The sequence below is a fragment of the Nicotiana tabacum genome, chromosome 16 (genome assembly GCF_000715075.1).
Source record: "Nicotiana tabacum cultivar K326 chromosome 16, ASM71507v2, whole genome shotgun sequence".
NCBI lineage: Eukaryota > Viridiplantae > Streptophyta > Magnoliopsida > Solanales > Solanaceae > Nicotiana > Nicotiana tabacum.
Window position 1 is genome coordinate 47,777,291 of NC_134095.1, and position 12,336 is coordinate 47,789,626.

Consider the following 12,336-nt stretch of genomic DNA (forward strand, 5'->3'; position numbering starts at 1 on the left):
GCGGGGCGAGAATAGCTTCTAAAGTGCTTAGTTGTGGATTTTACTGGCCTACCCTATTTAAAGATGCAGGCAATTTGGTGAAGAGATGTGATGAGTGCCAAAGAGCCGGCAGAATTTCTAAAAGGGATGAGATGCCCCTCAATACAATTCTCGAAGTGGATATTTTTGATGTTTGGGGCATCGATTTCATAAGTACTTTTGTGAGCTCTTGTGGGAACACTTACATTCTCGTGGCGGTGGACTATGTCTCAAAATGGGTTGAATCCGTGGCTTTTCCCAACAATGAAGCCCGGAGTGTTGTGGCATTTTTGAAAAAGAGTATCTTCACAAGGTTTGGCACTCCTCGTGCTATCATTAATGATTGGGGGTCCCACTTTTGCAACAAGGCTTTCGACACGTTGCTTTCTAAGTATAGTGTGAATCATAAGGTTTCAACCCCCTATCATCCTCAAGCTAGTGGCCAAGTGGAAGTTTCCAACAGAGAAATTAAGAGTATCTTGTCTAAAACTGTCAATGCTAATAGGACCGATTGGTCGAAAAAGTTGGATGACGCTCTTTAGGCTTATTGGACGGCCTACAAAACTACGATTGGTATGTCACCGTACCGGTTAGTGTTTGGGAAAGCTTGTCATCTTCCAGTGGAACTAAAGCACAAGGCCATGTGGGCTTTGAGGAAGTTGAACTTAGAATGGGATGTTGCGGCAAATCTGCGGGTTGAACAACTTAATGAGCTTAATGAGTTTAGATTCCAAGCCTAATCCAGCTCGTCCTTGTACAAGGAAAAAATGAAGTACCTTCACGACAAATATGCTCGGGGCAAGGAGTTCAAGGTTGGAGATATGGTTCTCTTGTTCAATTCCCGGTTACATCTATTTCCGGGTAAGCTCAAGTCCTAGTGGAGTGGGCTGTTCGAAGTTGTGTTCGTGACCCCATTTGGTGCACTTGATCTAAGGAACAAGAATGGTGAAGTATTCAGAGTCAATGGACACCGGGTCAAGCATTAGCTGGGAAATTTGATGATAGCCACGTGGTGACACTTCTCCATCTAAAGTGATGTGCTGGTAACATCCGTCGTGCCACGACGTTAAATCAGGCGCTGCTTGGGAGGCAACCCATGTCTTTTTTCCCTTTGTTGTTTTCTGTGTTTTCTTGGTAGTGTAGGTTTGATTTTTGAGCTAACTGATTGTGAGATGTTGCAGGGATTGAGTTGATACAGTGCAAAATAGCTTGAAAAAAGAGTTGAATAGTCTCTGAAGATTGCCAGTGTGACCCGGTTGCTTGTGTGCGGTCCGCACTGTTGATGGTCAAAAGTGGTTCTCTCTGAAGTTTGCCACCACGATAACATTCCATTTAGTGCGGGCCGCAGTGGACCTCCGCGACCGCGGTCTGTTTTGTACGGACTGCGGAGGTTGCCTACTCGAGCTTCATTTCGAACAAACACAGCGCGGTCCGCGGTTGGTTTTGTGCGGCCGCTGGTAGGTAAGGCTGGGTCCCACTGTTTACTATAAATAGAACTCATGGGTCACTATTTACCTTTTTCGAACTTTTTACACTCAGAGAAATAAAAGTACTGTTCATAACCTCTCCTGACCGTGATTCTTGCTTAAGATTGACTAATTACATTTCATTTTCTCATCTGATAATGTTTCACTCAGTCCTTGTACATTTACTTGATTAATTTTGTTTTATTTTATTATCATTAGCTCATAACTTCTTTTTATTCTCGTTAGTTTCTTCTTCTTTATTTTAGTTGTTAGCTTAGGGTAGTTTTAAATGCTGGATTTGTGTGCTAAATATGCATAATGGTTGGGCAAGTGAGTAGGGACAAAATAGGTAAACAAATTTGAACAATTGGGCAAAAAAATGAAACCCTAACTTAGTGCCTGTGCAAATTACTCTCCGCGGCCCGCGGCCGCCTTTGTGCGGTCCGCGGTGCCCTGACGCGGTCCGCATTACCATTTTGCGCGGACCGTGGTGCCCAAGTGATTGAAATTGAACCTATGCCCAGCATGGCCGCATTGCACTTTATGCGGTCCGCGCTGGCCTACTATGGCCGCGGTGCTACTTTCTGCGGGCCGCGGTGGAGAGAATCAGAGAGATGTTGTCCAGGGCCTTGTCCCAATGCGGATCGCGGTTGCCTTTGCACAGTCCGCGGTGCCCCCAGTGCGGCCGCACTCCTATTTGTGCGGGCTGCGGTGCCATGTTCTGCAACTATTTCTGCAATATTTAACCTACTGTCTGCAATTCAATTTCAAGACTTGTTTCACTGCCTGTGCTGATACTAACCAGGTTAGATGTGTATGCTTGTAGATAATGGTCAAACAACGAGGTAAAAGTGTGAAACAACCCAGCTGAGGTAATTCCTCTCGGGAAGGGAAGCAACGGATGGTAAAACTCACTCCCTAGGCTAGACAAAACATAAAGGACATGAGGAAAGCAATCAAAGCAGCTGATAGAGCCCTTGACACCTTGGGGAGTGAGTACGAGCCCTCCACGGAGATCTCTTCAGATTCAGTCCCTCTATACATCCCATATCTGGAGAACATCATACATAGAGACACTCCCCCCGATGCTCGAGCCTCAATCAACATTTCTTCTGGGTCGTCTGAGGGCTCAGCGGCAGGTAGTGGGGATGAATGTTCTACCTCTCCCACAACATCAATATCTGGAGAGGGTGCTAGAGGTAATGAGGGAGATGGGGAGTTATTGGGGGGTGGTGTGCCGCAGGTTGGGGGTGTTGACCGGACTAGGAATTCCGTTGTTTGGGAGGATAGATTCGTCATCTAGGTGGTGTTCCACAAGTTTAGGGAATGGTGGCCGGCATGGAAATTGATTCTTGAGAGGAGTTTCATTGACAGAGACCTCCTACCCCTACACCCCAATGTACATAGACAGTTTCAGGCTCGGGTGGGTTGGGAGTTCTCTAAAGATAATTGTGTGAAGGCGAATGAGCATATGGTCAAGGAGTTCTATAGCAATGTGGCCCACATCTGAAGGGCACTAAGGTGACCAAAGTGAGAAACAAAAATGTGGTATTTACCGAAAATGCACTAAATGAATACCTGGGGTCCAATGATGAAGATGAGTCCCTTTACAATGAAAAGTTGGCAATGGGCGAGGAGGTTCGTCCGTGGTTAGCTTCATACCTGATAATCCTGGGTACCGCTCCAGAGTGGTTGCAAGCAGGGGCCAAAATACTTCAGAGAACTTTCAACTTTGAGGCTAGAGGGTGGTTGACTTTTGTGTGCAGTCGGCTCGACCCCACTACCCATGATCAGACTATTCCACTTGCCCGGGCTGTTCTTGTTTTGCTTCTATTATGGCAGGATATCCTATCAACGTTGGCAATGTGATGTCCTGCATCATTTTTGCAGTGGGGGTTGAGCATGACCGGAACTACCCTTTTTCCAGCACCCTCACTATGTATTTCAGGGACCTGGAGGTGGAGAAGAGACCTTTTGACGTAAAGGTTAAACCTGTGGCTCCGTTTTCATGGTATAGTTTGAAGGGGTCAGACAACCCCAAGGATAAAAATTACAAGCAGCCTGTGAATGCCTAATTTTTGCATGCTTTTAATTCTCCTAGAAATACTAGTATTTGAATGATTTTTAGTTATTTGTGCATTTTTTTTATATTGCATTTCCTTTATTAAAAATACCAAAAATATTTTTACCTTTTATTTGTATATTTTAGTTTGCATCTTTAAATTATATATTCCAAAAAGATTTTTTTTCTTTCTACTTATATATTTTCTTTAGGACTAAATTTGATAAATGGGGTAGGGATTGGACTAGTGTATTTTAATTAAAATTGGCCCACAATTTGAGCCCAATTCGGCCATACCCAGTCCATTAGGTGGTTGGCCAAGAAAGAGCTCAAAACGACGTAGTTTTATCTTGAAATTACGTCGTTTCACTTAGTGACCCAGAGATCAATCTCATCCCTCCATTATTCTTGATCCAACGGCCTAGATCCATTTCCCACTCCAAATATAAGGCTCCAAAAATCAGAAAATAACCTCATTTACACCCAACCCAAACCCTAAACTCCTCTCCTCACTCTCTCCCTTCCTCTCTGCTGTCGCAAGGCATCCACGGCGGAGCCCCTCCAAACACCACCAAAATTTGACTCCCTACTCATCTCAACCTCCTCTTTCCAAATCCACGAACCAAATCCTTTGAATCCTACCAAACTCCACGAATAAACCAAAATCCGAAACCCTAGCCCAATTTATTTTGTAAATTCGTCGAGTTTTAGACCTTTCCTTCATAAAATACTTATAGGTGTGTAGATATCCACGTGATATGTCATCCTATGCTGGTTTCACCCCCAAGCAATGCACCGCCACCGCCCATCCACCTCCGGCAACCACCCCACTGCCTGCCGCCTCTGCCGCTGCTTTCTCCATCTTTTTTATTTCTTTTCGACCAAAGGTGCTTGTTTCCTTTTGGCAAGATGCCGGAATATATTATTTTAGCATCTTCCAAAAATAAACATGTGCCTTGGAGTCGAACAATCACCACTTGGCATCCTCGACATCGTCTCTTTTATCAATTCAACGTCGAAAGCCCGAAACTTGGTAAAAACCTCAAACCTTTATCCTTTCCTCTAAAGTTTTGATTTTTCTGTTTTTGTGTCATTTTTTAGTTTAAATTTTGATTTGTTATTATGGTTTTTGTATAACCTTCATCACCTCACTAATTTTTGATTTTTGATAGTGATATGTTTAGTTTGCACCTTTGATTTCTGTTTTGATCTATCACTCTAATTAGAGTTTCAAGTTAGTTATTGATTAGTTATCTTTGTTTATCTTAGTTGTTAACGTTAGTTGAATCATTCACTTAGTTAGTCATTTAGTTAGTTGATTTTACTCGTTGTTCGATAGTTTACCAATATTCAATTAAGTTTGTTTTGGGCAGTGTTTTCTTATTTGAATCGCCCACTGTTAGTTCTTATTTATCGAATTCATTCTAATCTAGTTTGTCTGAATACTTAGTTCGATTGCATTTTGAGTCTTGTTTCTACTTTGCTAGTTCATATTTGGTTGGAGTTTGAGTATATAAGCTGAATTTCAGTCATGAATAGATAAAAGCTGAAAACTTGAGTTTAAAGTACGTGTTTGTTGGATATTTTATTGTTTAAACATGCAGAAAATGCAACTGCTCTGTTTTGTGTCAGAATTTGGTGAAAAAATGACTATTTTGCCACACAAAAGTCAGTCCTTTTGGACAGATTTTTGTAAAATCAAAATCTGTCCAAAAGGACTTATTTTTCCTACTTAAAGAGGCCACTCTTTCACACTTGAGGACACACTCTAACATACTTAGCCATCATCCTTTACACTCTAAGAAAACACAAAAACTGGACAAAAATCAGCAGTTGAAAATCAAGAAAGTAAGCTGAAATTTGAGTGCTTTTGTGTGAGATTCCTAAAAAAGAAAGAAAACCTTTCAAGAACCTAAAGTTCTTAGAGTTTAGTCCTGGGATTCTTTCTTCTTTGAATTTATCGGGGCTCAAGGTGCTTTTGAGTCATTTCCTTGGATTAAAATCTGCTGATTGTTGCTGTTGGTTTAAGCTTTTGGGTTGAGTTCGATAGTGTTGTAATTTCAGAATTGCCACTGATATACTTACTGGATTTCCTGCTATTTAAGGTAACATCTTGAACCTGGATTTCCGTCTATTCCATTTTGCAAAATTCTAGGTTTTCAATAGTAAGTCTAGTTTTATTTTCAATTCAAAGTAATGGTATTAAAGCTTTGTCAGAACCATTGAGCATTAGAACTTATAAATGTTATCACTTTTGTTGGATCCAGGATTTGTTTTAAGAATTAATGCATTTACTAAGCTTTAGAATACATAGTTATTATCTTATAATAATAGGTGATGATGATGTGAGTCTTATTTATTTTGTTAGCTTCTCTTTTGTTAAATTAGCATTGTTGAGTTCTCTTGAATTAGCAAGTCAGTGGTGTGCCTATGTGATTTTATCTTAGAGTTTTCATGTTAAGAAGATTAGTTTAAGTTGAACACACGCATAGGTGTGGAGTGTCGGACCATATGATTTTGGTTTTAGATTAAAGAAGTTATAGGCTTATAAAATTGATTCTCGAAGAAAATAAAAGAAAATGTTGGAACGACACACGGGCTTCCAACTGATGTAGCATGCCACCGTAGGTTTTTTTTTGAGAATATTATTTTCTCCTTTGCATTCTAATGCATTGAATTAGGCCGTGTACTTGGGTTGGGTCAGCAGCTTGCCCTTTTTCTTTTTTATTCTAGCATCAAAGCTTGTTTAAACTTAATTAATTTTCATAAGAATCATATTGTTTTTGGTTACTAAAATGATTTAATAATTTAATCACCTTAATAATTATTTTAAACCTTAGGCAATTAGGAGGCACGCTTTAACCTTTTTAATTCACAGACTCACTTGCGAAGCGTGATGTTTAACACTTAATAAATTAATTCAATAACTCATGCCATACCCATTTAGTTCTAGTTAATTTTTAATCAATCCTTTGCTAAATTGCGGATTCGCTTGCGTGGCGCGATAGATTACCTTTTTTTTAAATAATCTTCAAGAATTAATTTTTTCAAATGTAGTAATTTCTAAAAAGTACTACAAATAATTGATTGTTATGATTTCGGATTCGCTTGCGAGGCGCAATTATGATAAGTTAATTAATTTTGTTATTTGATCACGCATTTGCTTGCGTAGCGTGGTTAAGACAACGTAGTATTATCCAAATCATTTTTTTAATAATTCCAATAATCAAGAAATAAAAACGGATAGGTAAAACATAGAAATCCAATAAAGCATAGTTTATCAAAAATTATTTTAAGCCAAGTTTTAAGTCAATAAAGCGACCGTGCTAGAACCACGGGACTCGGGGAATGCCTTACACCTTCTCCCCCGTTAACAGAATTCCTTACCCGAATTTTATTTTTCGCAGACCGATATAAAAGAGTTAAATCTTCCTTTGAATAGGGATTCAAATAAAAGGTGACTTGGAACACCTAAAACATCAATTCCAAGTGGCGACTCTGTAAACAAAATAATCCCTATTTCAAAATTGTCACTTTAATTAGAAAAACTCTTTAACCCACAAATCCATATATCTTATCTTTGGGGGGTGGGAAAAAGGTGTGTTACAACTCTGGCGACTCTGCTGGGGATAAACAGAATTCGAGCTTGTACATGTTGACTTTTTTTTTTGGCTTTTTTATTTTTTTATATATTGTGATTTATTTGTGCAATGTACTACCTGTTCGATTTTTACTGTTTTGATATTGTTAAACTGTATATATAAACTGTTTTCTCACGCACCCCCTCTGAGTCTTCTTGAAATTAAAAATTGAGCATTTGCTTGACATAGCCCGCTTTCTTTGAGATAGCCAAGGTGCTTGTCACTCGGTGAAGGATTTTTAGTCTCACATGTTTTAGGCGGGGAGCACCACCAGCAAAGCCGAAAAGCAATGCTACCGGTACGCTGACCCTCCTCGGCTCGAGTTGTCCGCTCGAGTAAGACAGTCTAGATACCTTCTCTACCAGGATTTAAACCTAGAAGAACAAATCTCATGCCAGATATCGCTAGTAGGTTCGCTTTATTTGCATCACGTGCATTTGACTTAGCGAAACTCGGCATAGGGGCCGGGTCCGTATAAGACAGGCATCCTCTTTGAGACCATCATGTTCACGTATGTGCTACTTGATACATCATTTGGAAGGCTTACTTGCATTGTCGACCATTTTTTTAAAATAATAATAAAAAAATTAGTGTAATTATTAAAAATGAAAAAAAGAAGAATAATTCATCTAGTTTAGTGCAAATAAACCTTTTTTAAAAAAAATTGTGGTAGTCTGGTGTGAGTTGTAAAGATTAATTTTCATTAAAAAAAACAAAAGGGAAAAGTACCCAATTTACCGAACTACGCGGGTTTGATTCTCACCGAATGTGAGATACGTAGGCAACCTCCATCAGGTTCAGCCCACATTTTTCAAAAAAAGGGAGCATAAAATTCCGAATGTGCATAAAATTTTCAAAGAAAAAGAGCCTATTTTGGTCACCTTTTTGCTGTCTTGCCCTCATGTTCCGGCTGTTTTGCCAAGACAGCCTTAAAATCTTCCTGGGAAGTGCTGAAGGGCCAATTTTTATAAAAATAGTTACTTTATCCATATTTATTCACCTTTTATCATTTTGCCCTTATGTTTAGCCATTTTTGGCGAAGCAGTTTTAATCCTTTTCGGAAGTACCGAAAGACTGTTTTCGCAAAAGTAGCCATTTTTATCTAGTTTTGTCTGGTTATATTTGCCGAGATAGCTTTTGAATCCCTCTCGGAGTAGTAAATGGTCATTTTCATAAAAATAGTTTTTTATTTATTATTTTGTCTATTTTTATAATTTTGTTCCTATATTTGGCTGTTTTTTGTCGAGACATCCTTTATGCCTTCTATGAAAGTATCAAAGGGCCATCTTTGTAATAATAGCCATTTTTTTCCGCTTTTATCATCTCAACTTTTGTGTTCGGTAATTTCAAAATACGTATTATAATAAGAAAAATAGATCGAGTCCTAAATTGACCAAAAAAAACCAAAAAAGAGAGAGAGAGAAAAAAGAATGATCATAATTTGCATATGGTTTAGGTAAGCCCTAACCCTTTTTATCTTATTCTTAGTATCATCATGAGTTCTCCACAAAGAAGCAGTCAGAAAAGGGTAAGGGACGAGACATCTCCTATGTTCTTGATCAGAGATAAGACCCCGAGTAGTCTCTACAATTGGTGGGCTAGTTTTGCTACATGGGAACGAAAATCGAGTATTTAAGCATCTTAAGTTCCTCACAAACATCATGGGAATTAATCCTAATAGAGATTTAATCGAGGCTCTAGTGGGTTTTTGGGACCCCGCGAACAATGTCTTCAGGTTGAAATATTGTGAAATGACGCTCACATTAGAAGAATTGGGTGGGTTCACTAGGTTGGGGAGAGACCTTTGTGGGAAAAAGCCCGCTGCTCCGAGAAAAGTTGGTGTGAACAACTTTTTAAAGAAATTATGCCTCTGTCGAATTCCAATAGTTTTCTTAAACGAAGGTTGGATTCCGTTGGAATATCTCTATGACAGATTTGGGGACGAGAAAGGGTTTGAAAATTTCTCAGGCATAGAATTCATCAACCAGTTGAGTTACGACGCTTGGAGGGAGTTGAGAATATTTGCGTTCATGATATCATTTCTAGGAATCATGGTCTTTCCAGAGCGTTGTGGGCGCATCAAAATTCGATTGGTTGCGGTAGTCTCGTATTTGCAATGTAGAGAGGATCATACCATTCTTCCCATGATTTTGGGAGATATTTTTCGCGCTTTGACCCGCTGTCAAGAGGGTGAAGATTACTTCGAGGGATGCAACATTCTGTTGCAGATGTGGTTTATAGAGCACCTTTATCATTATCCAATAGTAATAAATTTCAATGAAAACTGGCTGAATTATATTGGATGTCACCCAGACAGGGCCGCAAGTTGTAATCTCCCAGAGGGGATGAGGTCCTGGCGGAAATTACTTGGTTCATTGAATTTTGATAGAATCACTTGGAACTATTATTGGTGCCCTTCTGCTAGGGTCATGCATATGTCGACGTATAGCCCGTTTTTCATACTCATGGGTTTTAGAGGTTTCCAATCCTACGCGCTCCTACGCGTCATGCGCTAGCTAGGGAGAGAGCAAAAGAGGCCCCCAATTGAGGACATGCACCCGTTCGTGTGGGAATTCAAAGGAGAGGAACCTCCAAGGGAGTCATATGCACAAAAGGTTTGGTTTGGTAGTCAATTTTCTGATTTAGATGAGATGGTAGCTGATCGTAAACGTGGGGAGGTAAGCCTCGCATACCTTGAGTGGTTTCACAACCAGGCTATCCCCGAGCAAAGGACAGAAAGATCCATACGACACGCAGTGGATTGGGAGGAGGAGATCGAGGTCAGAGTTAGAAAAACCAGAAGGGAAGTGACATAAGAGTTCCAATCTCGTATTGACACTTTACAAGAAGATAAGGGCATTCCGGAGACAGCCATGGACATACAACAGGTTGATTTGGAGCGAGAAAAGGCTCAGTGGGCACGAGAGAAGCAAGCACTCAAAGCCCAAATTCGAAATAAGAACATAATCACAACCGCTCAGCAACAAGAAGAGAAAGAATCCCAGTTCAGGGTAGTCCGTGATCATGAGCGTAGAAGTTTTTCTCCATTAATCCAAGGTCTGAGGGATCAGATGGGGGAGTTGAGTCAAGAAAGGAGAGCCAGATCGCGGAGTTTGAAATAGAAAGATACCACTACCAAAAGGTGATCAATCAGTTAGAAGCGAAGTCGCTAGAAGTTCGGCGCCAGAAAGATATGGCCTTGGACCGCGAGCGTGATGCGCTGGATCTAGCTGAGACCCATGGTCAGCAAAATCAAGAGTTGCATGTGGCTCAGGAATACATTAAGGGAAAGATCCTCGAGGTAGCCACATATACCTCAAGAGCATGCAGGAGTTTCCAGGGAATGACGCCCGAGCGGTTTGCAGAAGTATCATTGAACGTTGCTCGTCATATATCTGCAGACTTGGAGAGGATATACCGCAATGTTGGGGGTCAGCCGCAAGAACAAGAGCCTTGATTACAGTAATGCTGGTGGATTCTACTGTAGAGATCAAAGTCTTCTTTTAGTTATCAGTCCTTCTTCATTATGCTTTTGTTGTTTTTAGTCTGTAAGAGTCTTTTGGTGTTTTGAGTCTTGTTGTTGTCCCTTTTATCCTAAAAAGTCTGTTTAAGTACGGTTTGGTCTTGTTTATCTTTATGTAACTCTTGCTTTTTGAGTCTTGTATCAAAAAAAATTATATTGAAATCAATGAATTTTTTTTTTGTTTAAACTGAACCAAAAAGTTGTTTGTTTTGTAAAAAAAAATGGTCATGTTCCTGAACTTTGTAATGATCTGATTCATGCGCCGACATGATACATAGGCAACCCACAAAAGGTTCGATCAAATATTTTTTAATGACTCTAAAGTAAGGGATCAAAATAAGGCGAAGTGAAAAAACAGAAAAAAGAGAAAGAAATAACAGTGTCAATAAGCAACAAGCTGATAAGCCGGAATGAAACATGAAGCCTTCCAAAAGCATGTTAGAGATGGTGATATTTTAGGAGCATATCATATCTACGTGTGATTCCTATCTGTAAAATGCTTAAGCCTAACACATTTGTTACCTCTTATTAGTAATCTTAAGGTGGTTGGTTTGTCGTGAAACTGGCAACACATCATTACTTCACAAGATCTAAGGGAGCAGTGATAATGGATAATAGTGATGAAATTGAGTTGGTCAGTGACAATCTGCAGGGTCAGTCAGTTGAGCAAGAGTCGGAGGAGATAAGAAAATTGAGACAACAACTGTCAGATGTATATCAAGCTTGGGTTTTCGGTCGACCTCCACCCCAGGGTCCTTCAGAGGGAACTTCCACCATACCCCAGGTTACTCAAACACCGCTCCATGCAACGAGCGATCACATTCTACCACCAGGGTATGTGCCAAACTACAGCCTCCACGCTGCCTTTGGTACCTCTAACATGCGACCTCCAGTTGCACCAGTCAGGAACACCCCTCTCACCGTGTCTGGCGCACCAGTATATACAATCCCGCCACTACCTCCTGTGATGAGGCCAAACAATGAGCCACCATCTCATGCTTATGATGTCCAATACTACCCTCCAAATATGGCTTTTTAGGTCTCGGCCCCATACAATCAGACTCTTCAGTACGAGTCACCAGTGGAAAATGAAAAGCTTGCCACGACGGTTGAGCCAGATGAGATGGCCAGGAAAATGAAAAGTCTTGAACAGAATATAAAGAATATATAGGGACTAGGTGGTCACAAAAGTGTTTCATTTAGTGATCTATGCATGTTCCCTCATATCCATTTTCCACGAGGGTTCAAGACCCCAAAATTTGAGAAATATGATGAACACAGCGACCCTATCGCCCACTTGAAAAGGTAGTGCAACAAGCTGAGAGGTTCAGGAGGAAAAGAAGAGTTGCTGATGGCTTATTTTGAAGAAAGCCTTGTGGAGGTAGCTTCCGAATGGTTCATTGACCAAGATATCTCTCACTGGCATGTTTGGGATGACATGGCCAAGGCCTTCGTCAAACAATTTCAGTACAACATTAATATTATGTCGGATCGTAATTCCTTGTCCAATATGAAGAAAAAGCCGACCGAAAGTTTTAGGGAGTATGCCATCAAGTGGACGGAGCAAGCGGCTAGAGTTAAGCCACCCATGGATAACCATGAGTTGATCACTATTTTTCTGGAGAC